This window comes from Toxorhynchites rutilus, chromosome 2 (genome assembly GCF_029784135.1).
Source record: "Toxorhynchites rutilus septentrionalis strain SRP chromosome 2, ASM2978413v1, whole genome shotgun sequence".
Lineage (NCBI taxonomy): Eukaryota > Metazoa > Arthropoda > Insecta > Diptera > Culicidae > Toxorhynchites > Toxorhynchites rutilus.
This window is the reverse complement of record NC_073745.1, coordinates 116,325,604-116,349,084: the sequence shown is the minus strand read 5'-3', so window position 1 is coordinate 116,349,084 and position 23,481 is coordinate 116,325,604. Positions and strand designations below refer to the sequence as shown.

Below are 23,481 nucleotides of genomic sequence, written 5' to 3'. Positions count from 1 at the left end.
GAAGAGTTATTGACCTCGCAATATTTATTAGAAGTCCTCGGCACAGGCATGAATATGCTCAACATGCCATAACGTATGTTCGTCATTATGGCACAGCAGATTTTTTTACATGCACATGTAATCCTAAATGGAAAGAGATCAAACAAGAGTTACTACCTGGCCAATCACCCATTGATCGCCATGATATTACGACAAGAGTTTCCTGACAAAAATTGAAATTCTGGAGTTGGTCTTCAGAATTTCGTTGATAAAGTTTGTAACATTCCTTGCGCCTTTTGTAAGAATTAGCAAAAATATGACAACAAATTATCACATTATTACTAAGGTTTGTCATGTATGGAATAGAAAACTTATTGAAGATATTGGGCCTGATCACGAACGTCACTTCACGGTGAAAACGAAGTGAATTGTATACAACGTTATTACGGCTGTCACCGTGTGTGTAGAATCCGGAAGAGTTCATCCGTCGTGACAACTTTGAATGAACTCGGTATTATTATGAATATCACGATACTGTCACGTCGCGGGAAAAAACAACTATATTTGTCACTTGTGTTTTAGATGGTGAAAGCTAGTCACGCGGAATGGAGTAAGTTTAATTTCGGATTTATTTAACTTTTTTGCTATCATTTTGAATCTTGTCTTGCTTTTTAAGAAAGAAAAGATAAAAAATTATAGGAGGTTGTGTCCAAGACACGACCGCTTTGTTGGCGTAGAACTACGCTGTAGTTAATTGCTTGTTTATAAATGCGAATTTTATTTTATAATGCTACGAAATTTTAAAAATACCCATTCGACCATTTGGTCGCCCTGAAATATTTTTTTTTTTGTAGAATCATTTGACGACTATTGTTTGATGAATCATTTTTTGTCCTCGCAGAACAATACATGCTCGAGATAAGCGCAGTTATCATCCTTAGTGGAGAAAGTTTTGCTACTGACAAGCGAATCCAAATCACATACAAAATTCCAGAACGACATTTACTTTCTTGGTGACTAAACAAACGAAATAAACTCTTTCTGTTAATCTCAACAACCTGGAAAAGAGGAGCACTGCTTCATTATGATCAAGATTAGCGCAAATGCAATCCTAGTTGAAGGGAGTTTTGTAACTGGCACGCGAACCCAAATAAATAAATAATTTATTACAACTTATTGAAGAACTTGGTATTCCCAAATAATTTTTTGGTGCATAACCTTAATACCTGCTTCACCATAGCGTCAGTTTAATGCATTGATGCAATGTCAAAGGCACCAACGAAGCCTTTATGATGACGAAAAACAAACAATGTCAACTGCTAGGAAAAAGGCTGAATATTGGCCTCAGCAGAGATTCATTACTACTACCCTAGCGCAAATATTTCCTTTCTGCTATCTCCCCTCCTTGTCGACACGTTCGGATCGACATGTTCACCCGCAACAGCACAATACGTTAAAACGCACGTACGTACACACACGAATATCCATATATCGATGGCTTGAAACAATTGAATATGCACACACTTATCTCCGTTTTGCGCTCAACAGAAGCCCTTTTGACGTGGGACTACGTCCAACCGGAGTATATGGGGGGGTGAAATGAAAACCTAAACATAGAACATGCAGGAAAAATGAAAGATTTCGAATGCTTATAACTCGAACATTCCTTACTGGATCGGAAAGATGTTTGCATCAATGGATAGGGAATATTCCTACGCTTCTATCGAAATTATTAAAATGTTATTATTCATTAGATAAACAATTGAATAACTATAGAATGTTAAGCGTTATCTAAACGCCCTAACTACCTCGTTTTGATTGGCCCGATTTACGCTTTCCCCAACACAACCATCGAAACCAAGCAGCCTTGGGGAAATCGGCATTGCAAGCACATGAAAGTATGGTGACTTTTGTTCGCACCGAAATGTGTTCCCAAACACAGACTTCAAAACCAAGCAGCGTTAGAGGAATCGGCATTGCAAATACATGAAAGTCGGGGGTATTTTTGTTCCGACTGAAATGTGTTTCCCTAACACAGATTTCAAATCCATGGAGCGTGGGGAAATTGGCATTGCAAATACATGAAAGTCGGGGTCGTTTTTGTTCCGATTGAAACGTGTTTACCTAATAAACACTCCTAAACCAAGGGGTCTGGGGAAATCGGCATTGCAAATACATGCAAATCGGGGTCATTTTTGTTCTGACTGAATTGTGTTTGCCTAACACAGACATCAAAGCCAAGATGTCGGGCCCTATTATAGAAATCGGGACGATAAGAATTTTGCTCGTTAGCTCTATTTTACTATTATAGAAATCGAGCAATTCGATAGCACCGAGCGAGTGATAACTATCGATGCAAGTGTCAGAACTTTTCGAATAGTTTGGTTCACTTGTTGCATATCTTCAGAGAATTATTTTGTTTTGGTTTGCTTCCCTGATATTTGCCTTTGGGAAACAGTGGATAGACAAATCACCACCAGGTTGAACGACTCGTTGAACTAATAAAAGTGAATGTAAACATTACTCGAGGTATTTGTGGAGGCAGTTCAAATAGAATCCCGGTTGAGGAAAAATGGGAGGAATTCAGTGAGGGGCCTAATGCACTGAGACCATCGATGCGTCTTGGTTCAGAATGACAGAAAGTAAGTGTTTCTTCTACGATACATATAACTTCATAAGTAAATTTTATCATATTCTTTGAATTACTATCAACCGAATTTCCTATCTAAAAATTGCTTATTCCTGCTAGCGTACATTAGGACGTGTTACTTTTGTCAGCAATTTTCTTTTTTATTGCTATACTTTACCAAACATTCTCTACCATATGCTAAAGCTGAAATGTCTTGCAAAACAATAATGGTTTTTTTAAATTACAGATTTGAATTTACATGAGGTTAAAGGTAAAGAAAACACTAGCACACAATAAGCGAGAATTCAGGGCCTCAGGTGGTACAATGGCGATACAATGAAGCTATTGACGCCGCTGCATCGACGCTAAAAGAGAATTACATGCAAAAAAATAGTTTTGTTTAAAAAAGTGGAATTCATGTGTGACTCCTCACGGAATTCCATAGATTGCAGTTGTGAAAATACATGAAAAGATTCATTTTCTAATAATTAAATTTTTTGTAAAGCAAATTGTTCCATGATGTCGTTTTTATTACACATCCATGCATGCATTACGCCTATTGAGCTTCATTCGTTGAGGGAATATCAGTTTTCTCCAAAACATAACCATATTAACACATTTGGAAATATAGATATTTATAATTTTCATAGCAGATGTCTAAAAAAAAGATTTGGCATCCTTTCTATAGTGCTTTGTGAAACATTTCAAACTCGTTTCAAAATATTTCTGCACCGGCACCGACATTCGAGCAGAGTAACGAATCGAGCTGTTTTCCTCGATTTCTATAATTCCAGATTTTACGCGATGTGATAGTGATAGTGATTGTATCGAATCCTTGATTCGATTTCTATAATAGGACCTGTCATCATACCAAACGTAAAAGGACTGTCATTTAATTTACTTGTAACGAAGAACATAATCTATTTCATGAATTGACCTTACATGGCATTATACAATCTTTTTACTCACAAAGCAAATATATTGAATTCAATTGAATTCGAAAATTGTTTCATTTAACTAAAATTTTAATTTTTTTAATACAAACAAATGATTGCTAAGCTAAGATAGTCCCACGTCAACCTTGCGGTTGTATCATAGATATAACCTACCCATTTTTTGTTAATATTGCCGGTCTAGATCAACTTAGCTGTCATCCTTTGTGGAGAGAGTTTTGCTACTGTTATGCGAAACCAAATCACAGACAAAATTCCAGAACATTTATGTTCTTGGTGAGCTGACGATAGCCTAGCTTGATGATTCCCCACACAATTGTGTAGCTCAGAACCTTAATGCAATGGCGTCAGTTTGATGCAATTATTGCAATGCCAGAGACATCAGCGAGTCAGTAACTTGGTCGCGTCCACAGCTCAATCCAAAACTAAGACATGTGAGACTTTCAACTTCTTTAGTTCATTCGTCTCTAACCTTCAAAAAGCCTCTTGGAAAACTTTACTTTTTCCTCCCCCACTCCTCACCGTCCAGCTTACCCAGCAACGATGTTGTACAGTCGGTGTCCTCACGAAGAATGAAAGTTTGCCTCAGCGAGATCCACTGTTTATACTCTAGGCAAATATTCCACTTCGTTCTTCTTCTTTTCCTTTGTTCACGAAGACTTTAAGTCTTGCGATTTTCCCTTCGTTGCTCGTCCATAAGTTGCTCGTTATTGACAGCTCTGTTCGGGAAAGCACTCCAATGGGCAGAACAAATGTATGGAGAAATGGAATTGCTTCCAATTTTCATCAATTCAAACCATATACAGACTATGAGATTGTAATGTATGCATATCAAACAAATCTTAGGGAAATTCCGATTCGTTTGGTATGTAAATCGCCAAAATCCGTTCGCGGCATAAATAGTTATTAACGTTAACTTTATTTCATAAAAACGTGACCTGTTTTCTGATTTGGCACCCTTAATGAAAGACGTTGTTCTACGTCAAAAACAGCAATTAACTCGCTTGGTGGAATTTTTAGAACGAAATCCTGACGTATCCAAAGGACGTCGATAAATGAACTAAATAATAATAAATAATGCACCGATAAATGCACCTATAGAAATATGGCGAAAGCTCTAATTTCGATTGTCCTAATTGAATAGAAATTTTGACGTAGAACTACGTCTTTCAGGAAGGGTGCCAAAGCCAGAAAACAGGTCACGTTTTTATGAAATAAAGTTAATGTTAATAACTATTTTCACTGTGAACGAATTCTCATGATTTGCATACCAATCAAATCGAAAATTCTCTAAGATTTGTTTGATATGCTATACATTGCATTTCGCTAATCTCTAAATCTGCCGATTTGTGTGTCAACCCTACCCGTGTTTCGAATGCTTATAATTCGATCATTTCTTAACAGATCGGAAAAATATTTACATCAATTGATAGAAAATATTTCTACGCGTTTATCACAATTAATAAAATATTATTTTTCATGAGATGAACAATTGAATAACTGTAAAATTTCAAGCGTATTTAAACGCCCTAACTGCCAAGTTTTGATTGACCCGATTTACGGTTTCCCTAACAAAGACTTCAAAATCGATGTACCTGTGGAAATCTGCTCTGCAAATATATATGCAAGTCGGGGGTATTTTTGTTCCCACTGAACTGTGTTTCCCTAACACGGACTTTTAAATCAATGTGCCAGGGGGAATCCGCTTTGTCAAACATGCAAGTCGGGGGTATTTTTTCCCAGCTGTGTTTCCCTAACACGGGCTTCTAAATTCACATGCCTGGAGGAATCCGCTTTGTAAATACATGCCAGTCGAGGGCATTTTTTGGTGTTCAGTACTTTTGTACTCGCTTGTTGTGCAGACCGGTATATATTTCCCTAAAACGTACTTTTAAACTGAAAAGCCTGGGAAAATCGCCATTTCAGATACTAGAGGTGAATGAACTTTCGTGGTTCGAGAACTACGTAAACATGAGATGTGTAACATTTTCAGAGGGAAATGTAAAGTACAATGATCGTTTGACAATTTTCCGTTCACATATTTTGGTAGTCCTAGGCATCATAACAAACGTAAAAAGACGTTCATCAAATTTATTTGTAACGAAGAACATGATCTATATTATAATTTCGATGCATTCTAAAATAATATTCGAAGTGGTAAGCAAGTGGATTGTATAATATAATTGCGTAGTTCTACGTTGAAAATATGCGGTCGTGTCCTAGATACAACCCCTTACAATTTTTTTGTTTCTATTTTATGGATTAGACTAACAGAGAGTTGCAACCCCATTAAATGGCAATGGAGGTCACTGACCCGAAACGATCATTATGATTGATTATGTATAATATTGATTTGTTGATATTTTGAATATAAAATAATAACCGTAATGTTTTTCCAACATTGCAGAGCTGGTTTTTGTAATTCAAACATTCACAATTGGTGGACAAGACTCGAATCAGGACGATAGTTACATCGAAAAAGGCCATTGATCTTTTGTTTTTACGTAATAGATATTTTCAACGATATTGTTTTGGAGACATACTTTGAATGAAAGAATATTTTAATTTCAAATAAGGAAAAAAAATGAATCTATCATTGCAAAGCTTTTAAATTAATAATTTTTAAATTATTCTCTGGTTTTTTTTTTCCATAATTTTGATATCCGTCTAAAGAAAATCAGAATCATTTTCTGCTTTTGGAAAATTCCTTGAAACTTATCAGATTTTTTTTTTATCCCATTTATTTATTTAAGGCTCATTAGCATTTTAGCTGTAACAGAGCCGAATTTTTAATCGTGTACATGTCACATGGTTATCATATCTATAATTAGCACATTACACAGTTGCCATTCGCCAGTATTCCTTCTATACCATTACATATGGTACATTCACACAGTAGCCATTTAGGCGTAAGAGTATTCTGTCTGTTCTTCCATTATCCAGTTGGACCACCGGACAGCGGAGACAGTTGATTGATCATTGTTGAGTTATTTATAGAACAGCAGCCCGATGTGTCTTGCAGAGCAGAGCAGTTGTATGGATGAATCGATCTAATTTCGACCGTGGATCGATCTCCATCGCTGATGATTGTTGCGTGGACGTAGCTATTCTGTAACAACACAAAGATGGTCAATGAGGGCCCTGAGTTTTGAACTCACGATCGATCGCTTACTAAGCGAACGCGCAACCAATGTGGCTACGGAGACCCCCAACTTATCAGATGTTTAATATGAAAATCATGCTTCTGACCGACGCTACTGACCAGTTTCTGTTTAAATAATTATATCAAACCTGATGTCCCGTATATCAAATTACACGAGAATGGGAAGGATAAGAGGATTAAAATTCAGAATCCCATATGGGAGTAGCTCAGATTATACTGATCATGAGATGGATATATTCGGGTTTATTCTGAGATATAGAAGATATTATTATTCATCAAAATTGTACAAAGGGTTCTTAAAAAATGATTTTAACATTAACATTAACACTCAATACTTCTCACTATTCAAACGAGTAAGACAGAGCTGAGTACAAGAGTATGCGAGATATCGATTATTAAACTCATGATAGTCATGCTTTATCTCTAGAGTAATTTATAGAAAGAGGAAATAAAATTACATTCCGATATTATTCCCAACTACATTATTCAAGAGCAACCTAGTATTCCTCCTCATCTTTGAACCAGCGTTTGATTCAGCGAGCTAACGCACCAAGCAAATGATTCATGGAATGAGTCCGAATAGTTGGCATTGAAATAATCGAGGTATAATCGCAAACTTGTCATTCTATAACATACGCTCAATTAATTGGAATATTATGTCATACACTTATTAATTTTACCTACATAACGTTCAAACGTCCGAAAATATGCAACCGACATAACGTTCAAACGCCCGAAATTATGCAACTGACATGTCTCTTATAAACGGGAATGAACTCTTTCACTTCACGGAGTTTATTTTCACACGCAATTGTCCGTGACAATGATAATACAAAACAAAAAAGATTAAGTGTAAGTGACGTGAAAGCGTTTGTGACAGTGATGTTAGTGATCAGGCCCATTAAATCGATTAATATAGTGGTAACTCTGAAATACATTTAATTCATTTTTTCTATTGAATTATCACAGGCCAATAACTTTTGACAGAACGAAGTCGGTCGTGGGAGCTAGTAACATAACGTGTAAACATGGGAATATTTTTTTTTACATTTTTCAAAACAATGCATAAACTGTCTTTCAAAGCCAGTGTTCCTCATGACAGAGTTGGGAACCTGAGACCACGTGAAGGCAATCCGTAGTCCTCATAAGCACTACTATTTGCCCCAAACCCAAATGCGTAATGATTCCTAGACGGTAGAAAATTTGGCCTTCAGCATCGTGTCAACAGCAGGCTGAATCTGTGACACAAAAGCCACTCACTGGGTCAACGATGAGGGAGGGTCTCCAAGTGACACCAAGTATTTTGCTATTATCATGTTTTACCATTTATGATTCACATCCTTTGAAGTGACGGAACGTCTTCCACTGTAGGAGGCCTCTTCCTGTGACACAATTCTCTTCATACACTGCACTCATATCCAGCCCAGGACTCGAAAGTCACAGTAATATCCCGCAGAAGGTGTATTTCAGCAGCTTTCGTTTCTGTTGAGCAGAGCGATTCTTTGCGGGTCTTTTGCCTCGAGTTGGGGCCGATATTATTGTGCCGAAGCAATCAAAAATAGATTCCCCGTGCACATATGCTAGCATTGTTAATGCCGTCCACATACACTCGGACAGCCGTAAACCGGTCTGTGGTTATGGTCTGGTTTCCGCCAGCAAACGGTCAAGTGTTGCATGAATAATTCATAAGGTGTTAAATATGACACGAATGCACTAAAAACAATCCTCCTTTATGTTCCGCTCGGTCTCCCTCTCTCTCTCCCTCTATGGCTCGTCACAGCAACAAACAGCATGAAGCGCATGAATGGGTGACCTGCCAAACAATCTCCCGCTGTGGGCTCAGGCTGCATGAAACCGACACATGAATATCGTCCCTAGTTTGTATGCCAAGAGCATCCGGTGGGAGTGGCAGAATCAGTGGAAAAAAGTCAACAGATTTAAATAGAAAATAATGAAAAACGTCCGCGGAATATGCCACTACATGAGAAACAAAAAAAAAGCAAAACCTGTGGTCACATATTGCAAGGAGTGAGCAGAGGCGAAATTGATTAAATCTCAACTGCATAATTTACACCTGCCACACGTTAGACCCCGACTCTGGGTAGGAGAAAGCAAACCGGGCAGAAAATAGCGAGCACGAATACACGAATTTTCTTTCGGGTCAAACTGCACGCCTCGGGGCTCACGACCCATAAACTTTGCGTCCACTTGAGAAACCTTTTTTGACGTAGGACTACGTCTTTCATTTCTATACCGGGGTGTCAAATCAAAGTTTCGAAAACGAAAGCGTTACGCCGGAGACCGAGATTTTGAGCGTTAATAGCTCCTAAACAACTGAACGAAATGGTATGATGAACACTTGTTTCAATAGCCTTAAAATTGCTTACAAAACAGGCTATTGAAATCAACAATCGGTATATAAGCGAGCGCCGCTCGGAAATCCACTCAGTTATAGTTGAACAGCGATTGGAGCATGTTGTCGCTGTTGTGATAAGGCTAACTTCGTTTATCATGAAAGCGCTGATGAACGGTGTCACCAAGAGCCTGTTTGTGCACCTTAGGCCAGAAGGGAATCCATCAGGAGGATGCCAAGGTTCCGCTTGAAACATCGGAGCAGCCGCCACACACATACACGCGCGGAACCCTCGTTGCTATCATCGTTGCTGAAAAATTATCTACCAGTTCCCCTGGGAATTGAAAAATACATTCATGCGAAAGAGTTTATTTTAATGTTTTCTATCCATACAACACTGCAACCAAAAACATTTGGTTTTGTGATTTTTCAATCAATCGAAATTAACAGGAAAACTTCTGAGTACTATTTTTCCCCATCAGTAGATAATTTTCGTATCCAATATTGGATGCATAACATGAAAAACGGAAAATTTTTCACATCGCGAAAATCATGTAATTTTCGAGCGATTACTTGCTTCCTACTCATATAATGCTGCGTCCAAATACATTTCGTTTTGGATTTTTCAATCAAGTGCGATCAAAGTAAGACCATGTCTATCGGCAATTTATTAGAGATACAATGAATCTTAAGGAATTCCCGCTCTACGCGCACTGGCAAACGATGTTTACTCAACAATTTCTTAAACGAGAAATGGGTGTTGTGAGAAAGGATTAGCGAACGCAATAACGACAAACGGGAGAAAGAGAAGTTTGGAAGTTGAAGGAAATTGGCAGAAAACATCTTCATTTTATCTTTCGAATAATGTGATTCATACCACTTCGTTTTGCCAGAAAGAGATTATTAATGCTCAAAGGAGGAATCGAGTCCTCCGAGGAAATTACCCAGCGCAATTAGAGTCGACTATCGATTGCGGCATTCGTACACAAATTATATTATAATGCAGTTTCATCAAAGTGATTTCTTCGATATAGGGAAATATTCACTACACCATGTCATGTATTCCATATTTTCACTATCAAATCCATATTCATGGCCCCTGTCGGTATCGTATATCATCGACACCACGATTTTCGCTAAATGCTCATTTCAGTTCGGCCTGCAAAAAAACTTTTCTGAACTCTAATCCATCAAATGTGGAGCCCTGAAAAGGGCCGTTGATTATATGCTAAGGTAATATAGTACGCTCTCCTCGGATACTATGGGCCAGCTGGATGTCCTTGGGCATGATATGACGCGTTTTGCATGGGTAGCACACAAATTGATATCTTCGAATAGATCTCCTGCAGCGTCATAACCGCGGAACTTTGGAAGCGCCAATCGGTTTTGAAGTCCTGAGTAATTCCACGAACCAAATGCTGCAAAGGTAGATTGCGGATCAGCAATTCGATCGATTTCTGATAGCGACGAATTTCACGCAAAGTTCTCGGTCGATAGCGATGTGGCTTCTTCAAACTTTCTGCGACTGGTGCGCTTATCCGAGCTGCTTACGTGGTGCCTTACCACCGAAAGACTAACCAGCTGTCTGCTTAGTCCCGATGAAACAAGTCCTCACGGTGCGAGAGTAGAGTAAGAAATGAACGAAAGCAAAGGAAGTGTCATTTTATAAACCCTAAAAGTATAGAATGTAAACCCCACGCTTATTATATTCGTAGCTTACCCTGAGAGAGAAACGAATAACATCGAAGTATATGTATACAGTAAGCTTATATAATAAAGAGGGTGGGGTTTACATTTAATACTTTATTTTTTGTATCCAATATTGGATACATAAAACCTTGAGCCTCCAACGTAACGCTCACGTTTTCGAAGTCCCTCAAATATTAATTTATTCATTCATTCAGAATGGATTTAGATTCAACTTCAAACAAATGATCTCTAAATCAACGATAGTCCTTCGTCACCCTTGCGGTTATACCAGAGATATAACCCTCTTCCTGTTTTTTATCCGCTCTCTCGTTCTTGGTTTGCTAGTAATTATAGCCACGTGGGCATGGTATTAAAATGCAATTAAACATGATGATTAAGCATGACCAAATACAAGTCGTTCATTATAAGAGAAGTGCAGGACAAAGGAGCTTGATGCAAATGAATGAATAATTTGTTCGACCGAGAAACAAGCATTCGCACGAGGTGGCTCTTAAAATAGCACTGAGCAAATATGGTGGTGGTGTAGTGGTTTCGAGAATGCTTGAAATGCGGTTCCGTACAATTAACGTTACAATTTATTTGATCTCATAAAAAGGTCAGCCAAGAGGAGAGCGTTTTTGAGCATGAAAATCAACGTAACAACGTTGAAGACATAGTATGAAATGGAAAATATTACAAATGTGCACAAAATATGGGACTTGTACATCATGAAATTAGCTTTGCGCAGTAGCGATATCGTAACCAATGAGGTTTCACCGAGATGCGATTATTGCTAGTAATAAAAAAGCATGATGTTTTTACTAATGGATGGGGCTATAAATATAAGTATCAAATTTTTAGCTTGGACAAACTGTATCTTACAAAAATGTTATTTACCATGTTAGGTAACGAATAACAAGATTTCGCCGCGATACTTCTTATTTAAGTCATTCACGGAGGCATTTTTTCATACATTCCCATTTTTGGTTCCAACTATTATATCACGCGAGAGCTCCTTGAGGTCACAGGAGGAAGATGAGTAGTTTAACAGTCAGCACCACAATGTACAGAAACAAATGCATTAAAGTACTACTGTGCATCTATGGCTGAATATAGCTTATTATTTTCACAGAGCAGCAAAATCTAAAAACCAAGAAGGCTGTTCATTTCTATAAAAATAACGCACTTTAGATTTGACACCATTTTTCAAATTTTGTACAATTGGCGAAGACCGATCTTAATATCTTCTATAGTAACGTCTGTAATGATATTTTAAAGGGAATTATTGTACACATTATTTAGTACTTCTACCAAAAACCAACAAACACCAATTCAGTTCGGAAGAATCGCACAGCGTTGTTGAGGCTTGAATGTACCTATTTAATCTGTCGCTATCTGTTTAGTACGTTATGTTTTATGGTTTTGTAACAGTTACCCGAACACCATAAAATGTGCGAAAAGAATTGGTAAAAAATGCAAAACCCTATGCAAAATTTCAGCTCAATCGGACTAAAGGGAGAGTGGCGCAAGGCGGTCAAAGTTTGATATAAAGGGGGCAACTTTTGTTAAATATATTTTGTAATATATTGTTTTATTTTTTGGGGGTCCGCACGTTTTGTACTCTAGCGGCACATGCTCACAGAGAGTAATTGGGAGACTCAGCTAAAGGGGCGGGACGAAGACGAACGAACGAAAAACAAAAGGAAGCGGCAGCAAAAAAAAAGCCATCGTATTTTGTGAATAACTTTCAACAACTCTTTTGTGAATAAATTGGTGGCCCTGAAAAGCGCCAATATATTTTGTATCGTTCTCACGATGCCTCATTTTGCAGAAGCACTTTTCTCGACAGACTGAATGCAGTCGCAGGCACATGTCTGCAGTCTGCAAAGGCTCTTAGAGTATGAGCGCCACACAATTGAAATTCGTTGCCCGCTTTCGCCGTTGCAATCGCTACGATCCTGCCGTTCATGACACTGCTCTAGCCTCTCCTGTCGTTGCAGTCGCTTCATGATGAAACGAACTTAGCACGAAACGATTCAGCACATCCGTTCTGCTCCGCGGTTAAAAAAAGAATTATGTTTTTGGAAAGCAACAGCCAAATTTATATCATTCGATTTGCGGTAGAATCACAAGTGGGAGTGGTTTACAATATGATTCTTCATTTGTACCAAAATTATATTCCACTATTACTCTGGTTGCTCGTTTTGGTCGGAGCCATTTGAGGAGCACAAATTGGACCAATCAAAACGAGGCACACAGTGCGTTTGGATAATGCTTGACATTTCACAATTATTCAATTGTTTATCTGAAGAAAAATGAAATGTTATTCATTGTGATAGACGCCTATCAATTGATGCAAACACCTTTGCGATCTATAAAGAATTGCTCGAGATATAAGTGTTCAAAATAATTCATTTTTTCTCACTTGTTCTTTGCCTAGTTTTTCATTTTACCTCCCATATCTTCCGGTTAGATGTAGTCCTACGTCAAAAATTTTGAAAACGCCGATTTCCGATGGTTTTTTGGTTTTTTAAAAACTCCAATTTTAACGTCAGCGACACTAGCAAATGAAGTCCGATTGAGCTAATATTTAGCATTGAGTATATTATCGTGTGAATCAACATTTCGCAGCAAGTTCCGATTTAAAAATCAGGATAAGGATAATTTAGGATGTTTCCACGCAACTAGTAAATACAAAGTGATTTTTCTTCATGAAAATCACATATAATCAAGACGAGTTCAGGTTTGTTGAAGAGCCCCAAGTCTCTAGTTTCTGATACTATCATACGGCGTTGAAATTATTCAAATAATTATGTTTTTTAACGATTTTCCTCAAAGAGAAATTATGATCATGGTTTGTTCACCTCTGATCATAGTTTGTCCGAAAAATGGTCATGGTTTGTCCAGTCTTATCAATCACTATTTTCGAATGAAAAAATTCGAATTTCAAACTAGATGTTGTATTTCTCATTGCTTGAGTTTACTGTCATCATATTTAGTTTAGGCTTTCTTCAGAATATTTCCTTTTCTTGGGCATTTTAAAAGTGTTCACCTCAACACACTCAACAGAGAGAAACTTTATGTCGGCTATGCGCGAAGGACACCAAGCCGCCAAGCGGTTGCCATAGAAATCATGTGGACAAAACAACATTACTGAATCGGACAACTCATGATCAGAATTGAGGCCATCGAAATACATTAATTACATGGTTTAACCAAGTAAGTCTGATACAAATGGTGTTATAATCCAGAAAAGGTCTGAATACGTACTAAATAATCATCTGTTGATTGACTAAAAGTTAAGTCAATGTGGGGCGCATTGACACCAATAGAAGGTGGATTTTATAATCCTTTAAAACATGTGAATCCGTAAAAATATACTATGAACTACTGTAAATCATGAAAAAGACAATTTTAATTATATGTTTTGAAATATCCGAAAACCTGGTTTGACACAGATTCGCTGAACTAAAACATTCTAAAAATTGTAAGGGGTCTTATCTAGGACACGACCGCGTATTTTCAACGTAGAACTACGCAATTATATTATACAATCCACTTGCTTACCACTTCAAATATTATTTTAGAATGCATCGAAATTTTTGTGATAGATCATGTTCTTCGTTACAAATAAATTTGATGATCGTCCTTTTACGTTTGAAATGATGCCTCCCAGTTTAAATGTTTTTCGAGCGGTTATAAGCACAGTGTCGACCGAGTGACGAAAAGTGCTACAAAAGTGCCGGAATTTTACCCCGGCTTGCCACCCGCAGGCAGCACTGCCCTAAGCTTCTGCTATAATCACAATAAAACTACACGAATTGAGCGAATCGCCATCATAGCAGCATATTTTCTCCTCATTGAACTGTCAAAACACAACACAACAGTTTTTGGAAAGAGAAACGATTTTTGTAAGTATTAAAAATTGCTTTTATTTTCAGTTTAAACTTAATTTAATTCGTTTCAGATTGGCTTGATCGAACTCTCGAACTGCAGAGTAGACAGATAGGACAGGTGAGTAAGTTTATTTTACTGTTCTATCAGAAAAATCTGTTGTATTGGTCGGCATTATTAAAATAATTGTGTCGGATAATTTTTCCGTATCCAGGGATGTGACCGGAATAAATATTTGTTATCTGATAACGAATATTTATTCCGGTAATATAATAAAAATAGTATCGTTTCTATAGGCTATAATATTTTATATACATGTATACTATTTATTTTATTTATTTTCAGGTTAATCTCGCATTGCCTTCCACCGCTCCACCGACAGCAGGCTTCATAGTAAATACAGGTGAGTGCAATGATTTATTTTTTGTATAATTTTAACGTTTTTTTTGTTATGAAGGGAATCGATCTAAAAGTAAAAACGGTTCCTTGTACCGGGTTTTTTTCTAAACCAACCCATCAGCTTCGATATCCAGATCTCTAGAAATAGCGGAAGAGCCAGCAGAAAAATTTGCTTCCCAGTAGAAAACGATGCTGGACTACTGGAATTAGAAGAATTTTCGAAATCACAGCAGGGGGAAGATACGCTGCGTGAGCGACTCCGTAATGAATCGTCCAAAACATTGTACGATTTTCTGAGAAATAGGTGAAACTTCTCTTTGGAAGAACATGTCATTTCATCTGGACAGGAAAATCCGCATACAACGCACAATATGCTAAGGTAGCACGCAGCGCTTCAGAACTGCATGTTATAGAACTTTTAATAGGTAATATTTTTTTTGTGATTTAAGAACTGCAAATTATATTGTCCCATTTCTTATTTCCAGAAGTCGCACAGGAAAAGTTCGCCGTGGATAAGAATCGCGCCAAAACAGAGTTCATCAGGGCTTTACATAGTAACGAAAGCATAGCTCTAAGTAGAAAGCGTAAAAAATGAATTATCCACAATATGAAAAAAAAATGAGTGGGTTATATCTATGATATAACCGCAAGGTTCACGTGGAACTACCTTAGCTTAGCAATCATTCGTTTGTATTGATTAAATTCTTGATTGAATGAAACAGTTTCCAAATTCAATTGAGTTCAATATATTTGCTCTGTGAGTGAAAAAAATGAACAAATGCCGTGTAAAGTCAATTCATTTATTGTGATTGATTGTTCTTCGTTACAAGTAAATTTAACGACGGACCTTTTACGTTTGGTATGATGACTAGAACAAAATATATGTACGGAAGAATTATCAAACGTTTGATGAACCAGCCTAAGGCTGAAAATCTTTCTAATAAAGACAAAAAAAAATTATCAAACGATTATTTTATTTTACATTTCCCTCTGAAGTTTACATCCCAAAAGTGTACATACTTCTCGAATCTCGAATTTGCTTGAAACTGGGAAGTTCATTCGCTTCTAGTGGCTGCACGATTTTCCCAGGTTCCTAAGTTTAGAAGATCATGTTAGGACAGACATATTCCACTCTGCACAAAGGCAAGCGAGGACAAAAGTACTCGCAGTTTGCATTTATTTGCAGAGCCGATTTCCCCAGAAACCTCGGTTTTGAAGTCTGTGTTAGGGAAACAAATTTCAATCGGAACAAAAATACCCCCGATTTGTATGAATTCGCAATGCCGATTTCCCCACGCTTCATGGATTTGAAGTCTGTGTTAGGGAAACACATTCCAGTCGGAACAAAAATACCCCCGACTTGCATGAATTTGAAATACCGATTTCCTTGGTTTAGAAATCTCTATTAGGGAACACATTTCGGTGGGAACAAAAGCTCCCCCTACTTTCGTGTGTTCTTTTTCTTCTTTTTGGCTTTAAGAGGGTTTAAACTTTTCAGTTCACTCGCCTCTAGGCTCTTTCGTGTGCTTGCAATGCCGATTTCGCTGCTTGGTTTTAAAGTTTGTGTTAGGGAACATTTTTCGATGAGAACAAAAGTCCCCCTACTTTCATGTATTTGCAATGCCGATTTCCCCAAGGCTGCTTGGTTTTGATGGCTGTGTTAGAGAAACCGTAAATCGGGCCAATCAAAACGATGCAGTTAGGGCGTTTAGATAACGCCTAATATTTTACAGTTATTCAATTGTTTATCTAATGAAAAACAACATTTTGTTAGTTGCGATAGATGCGTAGAAATATTCCCTATCAAGTGATGCAAACTCTCTCTCATCCAGTACGAAATGTTCGAGCTATAAGCATTCGAAATCTTTCATTTTTTCCTGCATGTTCTGTGTTTAGGTTTTCATTTTACCCTCCATATATTCCGGTTAGACGTAGTCCCACGTCATAAAATGCAAGATTTGGAACGCTCGAGCATTTCTCAATAGATCGCAAAGGTTTTTGCATCCATTGATAGGAAATATATCTACGCATCTATCATAACGAATAACATTTCATTTTTCTTGATATAAATAATTGAATAATTGTGAAATATCAAGCATTGTCAAAATGCACTATGTGCCCATTTTTGATTGGTCCATTTTGTGCTCCTCAAATCGTACCGACCAAAACGGGCAACCAGAGCAGCAGCGAAATAGAATGAAGCACGATTGGAAAGGAAAAGAAAAAAATGAACGAAACATTGGTCGCAGTCTCACACATGCGTAATTCTCGAGCCAGCCAGTCAGCTTAAAAATCCCCGCTCCGCTGCCGTAACGATCATTTTTCTTTGTGTGGACACCGACTGGACAACATCGTTGCTGGACGAGCTGGACGGCGAGGGATCGAGTGCCTTTCTCATCGAGTGCGGAGGTGGTAGCGCTGGAGTGGAGTAGAATTTTCAAAGGGCCTTTCTCAAGGCTAGAGACGAATGAACTGCAAAAGTTTAAAGTCTCTATAATACAAGACCTTCCTTCCGTAACGATCATTCTCATTCAAACCGTGCACCACATCGGTTCGCATCACAACACATCAACAAACCAACCCAAGCATGTCTGGACATGGCAAAGGAGGAAAAGTGGAGGGAAAGGCAAAATCCCGCTCAAACCGTGTTGATCTGGAGTTCCCCGCAAGGGTAGCTAGACCGAGCGCGTTAGTACCAGTGCACCAGTCCACCTAGCCGGCGATATATAGTTTCGGCCGCCGAAGTGATCGAGTTAGTTGGCAAAGCTGCTCGCGACGATAAGAAAAACCGCATTCGGAACAGAACACATTCGGTTCGGTGGGCATCAAGCAACAGGCAGTTGCAGCGAGTGGCGAGTGGCAAACGCAATCGCAAAACGGCATCAGGTAGCAGGAGAAAAAAGTTTGTTCTTTATACAAACTCTATTGGTGGCAAATCCAGAAAAAGGCGGCATCGAGGGCGTTCGAAATGGTTTTTTTCAAAACCACGAGTACTAAGTTTTCTAAATTGGAACCATTCCATAAAACAAGGCGCTTTTCAGGGCCATTAAACCTTCCAAAAAAGAGTTTAGGAAATACAGTTCAATGCTTTCTAAAACAATATCCAAAATAATAATAAAACACAAATTGATTTTTTCATAATTTGTTTGCCAGGATATGATGAGTATGTGAATTTGGCAGTGGTTCTGAGCTTATTGATTTTCACCAATTCTTAAATTGCTTCTAGATTGAAAGTACAGTAATTTACACTTATCTCGACATTTAGCTAATTGGACGGACCTGTAATGCGACATATTTAGTTGGACTTTTTTGTAAACATAGAGTTCGGGGTCCAAATTATGACCCCACATTGAAAGTCGACACTGTACCACTGTCATCGCAAATGTTCAATTACAGGTTAAAATTACCTCCAATCCGATACTGAGTGGTGATAATGCGACGTGCCATTGAATGTAATTTACTGTAAAATATGTCACAAGCTGGATGGGAAGAAATTTTCCAACTGTGAAAGCTGTGGCGAGTGGCAAATGCAATCGATGCAATCGCTAAACAGAAAGGTTTAGCCGAACAAGATGGGGATATCGAGTGATAACAAAACAATAAACTCTTTAGATTGAAGATAATTTTGTGATCCTGAAAAGGACCCTTTTTAGCCTGCATGTGAATCCAACGAGCGAACAAATCGTAATGAATGTATTTTTTTGCCATCGCTCCCTTTTAACACTCATTCGTTCGTCTCCTTGGACTCGCCCCTCTGGCTGAGTCTGCCGATTTGTCTCTATCCTGTGAGTGTGTACCGCTAGAGTATAAAACACCCGGACCCCAAAAAAATATCTTATTTTCTTTCAAACCGTAAACCCGTGTGGTTGTACGGCATCGGCATCGTGGACGTAACAAAGGAGGACAAGTTAAGGGAAAGGCAAAGTCCCACTCGAACCGTGCAAGTGTGCAGTTCCCTGTTGGTCGCATTCACTGATTGCTCCGCAAGGGTAACTAGGCCGAACGGATTGGTGCCGGAGCACCAGTATACCTAACAGCGATTATAGAGTTTCGGCCGTCGGAGTGCTCGAGTTGGCTTGCAAAGCATCTCACGACAATCAGAAAACCCGCATCAAGAACAGAGCAGCTTCGGTTCGGCGCTCATCAAGGCAACAATTAGTTTCAGTGAGTGGCAAAGTGTTTCTCGGGCACGTCGCATTAAATGTAATTTACTGAACAACATGTCACAAGCTGGATGGGAAGAAATTTTCCAACTGTGAAAGCTGTGGCGAGTGGCAAACGCAATAGCTAAACAGGAAGGTTTAACCGAACAAGATGGGGATATCGAGTGATAACAAAAACACAACACCAAAGGTTCTTTTCAGAACCATCAACATATTCATAAAGAGTTAACAGTAAACTAATCCATTTTTCAGTTAGATAGGTAGGTATTCACGTAGGAGAAGAAAATAAAACAATATATTTAAAAAATATATTTAACAAAAGCCGTTCCCATTTGTATAGTCCTACGTCATTCCGGTTATGTCCCCGACATTACCCACCCGTCTTTTTCGATTTCAAAAACTATAACTAATTTGTTATTCAAAATAAAAAAAATAATATTCCCGAAGGTATGGATGCATATATATGAAATCAATATATGGAAATTACTGAAAACTTCTTGTTTAAAAGAAAAAAGTCACAGGAGGGTTGTGTCCGAGACACAACCGCATAGTTGACGTAGGATTCCGTTAGGCTATCTGTTGATTTCAGATATGTTTGAAGAATTACATCGTTAAACTCTTTGATAATGATTTGGTTTTAATATCTCTGTTAGGGAACACATTGTGGTAGGAACAAAAGTTTCCCCTACTAGTGATTCCCGATAATCGTTCGATTAATCGATTAATCGAATACTTCCTACAGAAATCGATTATTAATCGAACGAATACTGCGCAACCAATAATCGAAGCGAACGAATAATTTTCATCGATTAATTGATCCAGAGAAAATAACGTACCGCCGCTGCAGTTCCATCCTGAACTTCAATTATTATCTTTGACGCTCCCCTGAACTCGTCGAGGAAGCTCAATGCCGTCAACGCGAATTGAGCTTCGTTTACGAGTTTAGCGTAAAAGATAATAATTGATTATCAGGCGGAATGAACACTTTTTTGATTCTAGATGGCTTTCTAGCAAATGAGAAATATTAGTCTAAACTAATTATTCCTCTCAGTGTGACGATTAATCGAATAATCGATTATTTGGGGCGATTAATCGTATGGAATATCAAACTGCTGAAAAGCATTCGATTAGCTGATGAACGATTAATTTCATAAATCGGAGATCACTACCCCCTACTTTCATGTATTTTCAATGTCGATTTCCCCCAGGCAGCTTGGTTTTGATGTCTCTGTTAGGGACCCGCCGCATGTGTCGTCAATTTCGACCAATCAGAAGTGGGTATTTCCATTAGGATAGGGGCTGAGATTTTTCAATTGTTCGATAGTTAGTTTCATGACATATATTATTTTCTTCAAAACAAAAAATTGTTATAGAGTGCCGAAATCTATTGACGCAAAAATTTCATCAATCCATCAAGAAATGACTGAGCAATGAGCGTTTGAAATTGGACAATTTTCACGATGTGCTCGATTTTAGATTTTCAATTTGTACCCCAATATGTTCCCGAAAGACGTAATCCTACGTCAAAAAAATATTAATATTAATATATAAAATTACATTGTAAAACATTACATTATAAATTTATCCTTTATATTTAATTAAAACGATAGATTTATTTGTAAGATTTTTGGATTTCAAAAATATAATTAATAAAAAATTTATAATTTTTAGGATATAAAAAATACTCTGCAGGCAAATGAATATACAAGAAAACATAATATATCCTATATAAAGAAATCACAGAAAACTTTTGTACTGAACGATGAAAAAATATAAGTATATACAGTTTATTAATATATGTTAATATAGAATGTAATAGATTAGAAATGTACAGAAAGAGAAATGAAATATTCACATTAATATTATTATATAGTACACATACTTTTAACATGAATATATATTTAGGTGTACATTATAGAACTTAGTAAACAACCGATAAATTGATGATTGTATTTCAAATTGCAATTGTATTCAAGTATAAATTGCTTTTTCTAGAAATAAAATACATATTTTTTATCAACGGTATTTCTTTCATTACATTTTATTTTCATTTCCTTGAAAAGAAACAGAGCCATAATAAGGGTCAAGCAGTTTTGCGTGTGGTCGACGCGGTGCCAGATTGGCCCAATGTTGGCTCATATTTGGTTGTCAAATACGGAGGGTAGGTCGACAAAATCATTGCAAAATGGCACGACATCGGTACCGTTGTCGACACCATTTGTTGGGATCAATCCGGCACAACAAAGTAGACTGGGCTAGGACTACCAAAATATGTGAACGGAAAAATTGTCAAACAATCATTGTACTTTACATTTCCCTCTGAAAATGTTACACATCTCATGCTTACGTAGCTCTCGAACCACGAAAGTTCATTCACCTCTAGTATCTGAAATGGCGATTTTCCCAGGCTTCTCAGTTTAAAAGTACGTTTCAGGGTAATATATACCGGTCTGCACAACAAGCGAGTACAAAAGTACTCAACACCAAAAAATACCCCCGACTTGCATGTATTTACAAAGCGGATTCCTCCAGGCATGTGAATTTTGAAGTCCATGTTAGGGAAACACAGATGGGAAAAAATACCCCCGACTTGCATGTTTGACAAAGCGGATTCCCCCAGGCACATTGATTTTAAAGTCCGTATGAGGGAAACACAGTTCAGTGGGAACAAAAAATACCCCGACTTGCATGTATATTTGCAGAGCAGATTTCCACAGGTACATCGATTTGGAGGTCTTTGTTAGGGAAACCGTAAACTTGGCAGTTAGGACGTTTAAATAACGCTTGATATTTTACAGTTATTCAATTTTTCATCTCATGAAAAATAATGTTTTATTAATTGTGATAGACGCGTAGAAATATTTTCTATCAATTGACGTAAACATCTTTACGATCTGTTAAGAAATGATCGAATTATAAGCATTCGAAATATGGGTAGGGTTAGCACACAAATCGGCAGAACAAACGTATGGGAAAAAAGGAAGTTCTCCAGTTTTCATGAATTTAAACCGTTTAGAGATTAGCGAAATGCAATGTATATCATATCAAACAAATCTTAGAGAATTTTCGATTTGATTGGAATGCAAGTCATGAGAATTCGTTCACAGTGAAAATAGTTATTAACATTAACTTTATTTCATAAAAACGTGACCTGTTTTCTGGCTTTGGCACCCTTCCTGAAAGACGTAGTTCTACGTCAAAAGTGGACAAACCATGATCATATTTTCGACTGGACAAACCAAAATTATTTATCTTAATTTTTTTTTGCACCAAAAACTATATATGTTTTGCTTCGTATTCCGAAGGCCCAGAGTGTCGATTTTTGATTTTTTTTCGAGATGACAGCAGATCTCGACGTTTCATACAACTTTAAGACATTTGGCATCAAATTTTATTTATGAAAAACCCCGGTTTACTTTACTGCCCCCCTTGGGTAATTTTTTGACTTTTTTTTTTGACGTAGGACTACGTCTTTTATTTCTATACCGGGGTGTAAAATCAAAGTTTCGAAAACGAAAGCGTTACGCCGGAGACCGAGATTTTGAGCGTTAATAGCTCCTAAACAACTGAACGAAATGGTATAATAAACACTTCATTCGAAAGATAAAATGTCTACGCGTTCTATACTTGTTACTTTTTGATCCAAAAACTTGTTTCAATAGTCTTAAAATTGCTTTCAAAACAGGCTATTGAAATCACCAATCGGTATATAAGCGAGCGCCGCTCGGAAATCCACTCAGTTCTAATTGAACAGCGATTGGAGCATGTTGTCGCTGTTGTGGTGAAGCTCTTCGTTTATCATGAAAGCGCGAATGAACAGTGTCACCAAGAGCCTGTTTGTGCACCTTAGGCCAGAAGGGAATCCATCAGGAGGAGAGTGATGCCACAAACGGTTCCCCGGGAAGACATCGCTACACACACATACACGCGCGGAATTCTTTACGTTTGGATGCCATTCAGCATCGAGAAAGTTCCGGAAAGATCTAATCATTTCTGGAAAATAATCTGCCAGTTCCTCTGGGAATTTAAAAATACATTCATGTGAAAGAGTTTATTTGAATGTTTTCTATTCTTGTAACACTGTGACCAAATATTTTTCAATCAAGTACTATTAACAGGTGGTTATCGAGTTAGTATTAACCACTGGTGGGCTTCCAGTATCGAGGAAAATGTGGAAATATCTAATCGTTACTGAAAATAATCTGCCGGTACCTCTGGAAATTTAAAAATACATTCATGTGAAAGAGTTTATTTGAATG

General features: G+C 37.7%; 1 protein-coding gene, 1 long non-coding RNA gene and 1 other non-coding gene across 8 annotated transcripts in view; 2 read left to right on the top strand and 1 right to left on the bottom strand.

Moving 5' to 3' along the window:
- Positions 1-23,481, bottom strand: part of LOC129765356 (hemicentin-2-like) — a 958,618-nt gene that overhangs the window by 49,943 nt on the left and 885,194 nt on the right. The gene's annotated exons all lie outside the window — the stretch shown is intronic.
- Positions 11,503-11,638, top strand: LOC129772202 (U4 spliceosomal RNA). The gene has a single exon (XR_008742585.1). It is a non-coding gene; the product is annotated as a U4 spliceosomal RNA (small nuclear RNA).
- Positions 14,504-15,951, top strand: LOC129765358 (uncharacterized). Its single transcript, XR_008741422.1, has 5 exons — positions 14,504-14,677; positions 14,734-14,780; positions 15,006-15,063; positions 15,118-15,484; positions 15,545-15,951. It is a non-coding gene; the product is annotated as an uncharacterized LOC129765358 (long non-coding RNA).